The 4599-nt window shown below is 48.6% G+C and overlaps 1 pseudogene; it reads right to left on the bottom strand.

The window, feature by feature from the left end:
* Positions 1-2846: 2846 nt before the first annotated feature.
* On the bottom strand, positions 2847-3974 carry LOC108526409 (actin, cytoplasmic 1-like; annotated as a pseudogene).
* Between the last annotated feature and the right edge of the window lie 625 nt (positions 3975-4599).

The following is a 4599-nucleotide window of genomic DNA, read 5'->3' as shown; positions in this document are numbered from 1 at the left end:
TACCTCTGTTTCCTCCTGAACTGGGCCCTGCACAAACCCCACTGGACACATGCCAAATTCTCGCATAGATCATGATGAGAAACCCACATACCCCACTTCATTCTTGCCTTTGGTTCAAAATAAATTAAAAACTGAAGACAAAGAATCTAAAGGGAAATGAAAACAAAAACCTAATTTACCAAAAGAGCTAGTCATTTACCCCCTGGAGGGATGAACGGCTCACGCTTGCCCTGAATCAGGGCACTGAATAAGAAAGGCATGTGGCAAATATATATTTCAGCTTTACCTCAGACAGATGACTAATGGTGTTGTGCTGTGTTTTGTTTTGTGTTTTGTTAAACCCACAGAGATAATTATTTACTCAATAAAATTTAAACTGTTATCATAGCATAATTGAAAGTTGAGGGTAGTCAGTTTCTCTCCCCGCCCCTCCCAGCTGCAGGTGACATGGTCGTATATTAGACAACATGATTGTTAGTTTGCTTCTATAGTTCTGTGAAAAATTAATAGAGGGGAACTCCTCAGTGCCTCATCTTCAGCAGCCTCCCTGTAAGTGCTTCTAAGTCCTCTTCCAACCTGAATGTTTATCCCTTATTTCTAACTGATCCATGTTCACGATCCCCAGGAAAAGGGGCTGTTTTACAGACTTGCTATTTAGGGGAGAAGAGGCTGACCATCTGTAAGCTATCTTCTTTTTAATTTACCAGCTTTTAAGGGCTAGGAACAGTCTGAACCATCCAAGTGAACCACTGGGCATCTGCCCCGTAGTCAGAGGGTAACAGGATCAGGGAACATTAGGAATAGATGAGACCTGGGTGATCACAGAACACAGCCCGCCCATCATGGGGGTGAGCTAGCCAGCTCAGAGCTGGTCCACAGAAGGGCTGGATCTGTTAGTGGTGACAGAGTTACCCCGTTACTGGCAGTGTATCCATACGGGTCTGTAGCAACTTCAGCCCTTGCCTCCTCAGAAGAAGTAATTAAATGGAGGGCCATAAAGCAGAAAAAGAGACAGAGGCAAGTTTCAGAGCAGGAGTGGAAGTTTATCAAAAAGGCTTTAGAACAGAAAAGAAAGGAAAGAACCCTTGGAAGAGACCCAAGTGAGCGCCTGAAGGTCAAAGGGAGAAAAAGAGCCCCTTTAACCTTGATCCTGGGACTTCATAGGCTCGCCTCTTTCCCATGATTCTTTCTCTAGGGCGCGCTTTCCACATGCGCAGTGCTTTCCTTACCCTTTGGAATTGAGCAGGTGCAGTATGTTCAGGGAGTTACATGCCTGCCCATCTGAGGCTTTTTCCTTTCTCTGGTGGCGTGTGTCCGCCAGCATCATAGCCATTTTGTCACTTAACGTGCATGCAGAAGAAGCTGCTTCTGCCTGAGGTCTGCATTCAATTAACACTTTTTTTTTTTTTTTTGAGACGGAGTCTCGCTCTGTCGCCAGGCTGGAGTGCAGTGGTGCGATCTCGGCTCACTGCAACCTCCATCTCCCGGTTCAAGCCATTCTCCTGCCTCAGCCTCCTGAGTAGCTGGGATTACAGGCACATGCCACCATGCCCATCTAATTTTTGTATTTTTAGCAGACACGCGGTTGCATCATGTTGGCCACGATGGTCTCGGTCTCTTGGCCTTGTGATCTGCCCACTTCGGGAGAGCGTTAGACTGAAGATCTAAAGGTCCCTGGTTCCATCCTGGGTTTTGGCAATTAACACTTTAAATGTTAACAGGTGTGGACTATCCAGAGTTTGTCTCTCCCTGGCTGCCCAATTATCATTTTTAGAGCAGCAGTGTGGTAACTGCTGAGCCATCACTTGACGTTCCTAGTGGGTTGGGGGAGAGCCCTCTCCTGCCTGGCTCATGCCTGTCTAACTACCTAGAACAGATCGAGACCCAGACTGTGTAATGGGCACCTCCCCCGGGGCTCCTGCACCGTGTCCTACCCTGCATATGGCCCTTTCCCAGGCAGTTCCATGGGTCTCTTCTGATTTAGGAATGGACCATCCTTCTGGGGCGACTGAATTTCCACAGAGCATCCTGGGAAATGTGGCACCCAGGTACGAGTTAACCTCTATTTCGAATATATTCCATAAATCACTGTAGTTGATCAAAATATGGTTCTGGAATCATGAAAATAAAGTATAAGTGTGGTGCATGTCATGGGAATACAAAATGGTACTTCTTAGAACCCGTTTTATTTTATTATTTTATTTTTATTTATTTTTTTAAGGTGTGCACTTTTATTCAGCTGGTCTCAAGTCAGTGTACAGGTAAACCCTGACTGCCTCCACCCACTCCCAGGGAGACCAAACACCTTCATACATCTCAAGCTGGGGGATAAAAAAGGGGCACCATGAAGGCTGATCATTCAAAATAAAACAAAATTAAAAAGTATGAAGGCGAGGACTAAAAAAATTTTGCATTACATAATTTACATAAAGCAATGCTATCACCTCCCATGTAGACTCGGGTGAGGACTGGGCCATTCTCCTTAAAAAGAAGAGGGGTGGCTTTTAGGAGGGCAAGGGACTTCCTGTAACAATGCATCTCACGATATTTGGAATGATTATTTAAAAAACAAAAAAAGAACAATGTACAATCAAAGTCTTGGCCACATTGTAGAACTGTGGGAGATGCTCAGTCCAACCGACTGCTGTCACCTTCACCGTTCCCGTTTTTAAATCCTGAGTCAAGCCAAAAAAAAAATAAAATAAAATAAAATAAAATAAAATAAAATAACCACACACACACACACACACACAAATGAAATAAATAAAGCCATGCCAATTTCATCTTGTTTTCTGTTCAAGTTAGGTTTTGTCAAGAGGGTGTAATGCAACTAAGTAACAGTCTGCCTAGAAGCATTTGCAGTAGACAATGGAGGGCCTGGGCTGGACTTGTCATACTCCTGCTTGCTGATCCACATCTGCTGGGAGGTGGACAGCGAGGCCAGGATGGAGCTGCCAAACCACATGGAGTATTTGCGCTCGGAAGGAGCAATGATCTTGATCTTCATCGTGCTTGGAGCCAGGCCAGTGATCTCCTTCTGCATCCTGTCGGTGATGCCAGGGTACATGGTGGTGCCACCAGACAGCACTGTGTTGATGTACCGGTCTTTGCAGATGTCCATGTCACACTTCCTGATGGAGTTGAAGGTAGTTTTGTGGATGCCACAGGATTCTATGCCCAGGAAGGAAAGCTGGAAGAGCGCCTCAGGGCAGTGAAACTGCTCGTTGCAGATGATCTGGCCACCGGGCAGCTCCTAGCTCTTCTCCAGGGAGAAGCTAGAGGCCCCCATGGCCATCTCCCTCTCAAAGTCCAGGGCGACATAGCACAGCTTCTCCTTGATGTCACACACGATTTCCCACTTGGCCATGGCGGTGAAGCTGTAGCTGCTCTCGGTGAGGATCTTCATGAGGTGGTCAGTCAGGTCTGGGCCAGCAAGGTCCAGATGCAGGATGGTGTGGGGGAGGGCATACCCCTCATAGATGGGCACAGTGTAGGTGACCCCATCACCAGAGTCCATCACGATGCCAGTGGTACGGCCAGAGGTGTACAGGGACAGCAAGGCCTGGATGGCCACGCGCATGGCTGGGGTGTTGAAGGTCTCAAACATGATCTGGTTCACCTTCTCGTGGTTGGCCTTGGGGTTCGGGGAGGCCTTGGTCAGCAGCAGGGGGTGCTCCTCAGGAGCCACATACAGCTCATTGTAGAAGATGTGGTGCCAGAACTTCTCCATGTCCTCCCAGTTGGTGACAATGCCATGCTCGATGGGGTACCTCAGGGTCAGAATGCCTCTCTTGCTCTGGGCCCTCGTTGCCCACAGAGGAGTCCTTCTGACCCATGCCCACCATCACGCCCTGGTGGCTGGGGCACCCCATGATGGAGAGGAAGACGGCCTGGAGAGCATCGTCGCCTGTGAAGCCAGCCTTGCACATGCCAGAGCCATTATCGATGATGAAGGCGATGGTACCATCATCCATGGTGAGCTGGCGGCAGGTGTGGATGGGCGGCGGAGTGGCAAGGGGCAAGGCTCTGTGCTCGCCGGGAAGATGTGGTCTTGGCTATATAGAAGCCATTTTAGCCAGTAGCAATAATTCATCCAGGCTCTGTGCCTCTGCTTAGCACCTTCTGTTTATGAGACAGGTAGTAGAGCCTACCAGGCAGTCACAAGACTTCAATCTACCCAGGTCAGCAGACCCTTTGTGTGGCATGGCATGAAATATTAATATACTGCCTTTCTTCAAAACCTGCATCTGGAGGACTCAGTGCCTTCTCTTCCAACTCAGAGACCACCTTCCTCTATGTGCGTTTTATCCTCTGCAGGTTGAATGACTCCCATGGCATCCTGTGCAGAGATTCCTCAGCTCAGCAGTGCCTCTGAGTGGTTCCTAGAGAGGACTAGGAACCAAGAGGCAAATGCACGAGGCACAAGTGGGCTTTGTCCCAGAGAAGGTGGAGAGAACGGGCCGCTGGTGTCAGATGCTGGGATCAGATGCTCTGCCTGGCCACCTTCTCAGCCTGCTCCTGTGGATCACACCATTCCCCATCTTCCCAAATGCCAGCCCTGCCAACTGGGAAGCCCAGAAGGACCAGGTGATTGCTGTG

This window comes from Rhinopithecus bieti, unplaced genomic scaffold (assembly GCF_001698545.2).
Source record: "Rhinopithecus bieti isolate Rb0 unplaced genomic scaffold, ASM169854v2 scaffold_2554, whole genome shotgun sequence".
Classification (NCBI taxonomy): domain Eukaryota; kingdom Metazoa; phylum Chordata; class Mammalia; order Primates; family Cercopithecidae; genus Rhinopithecus; species Rhinopithecus bieti.
Note: the sequence above shows the minus strand (reverse complement) of the source record. Positions and strands in the feature narration are given on the sequence as shown.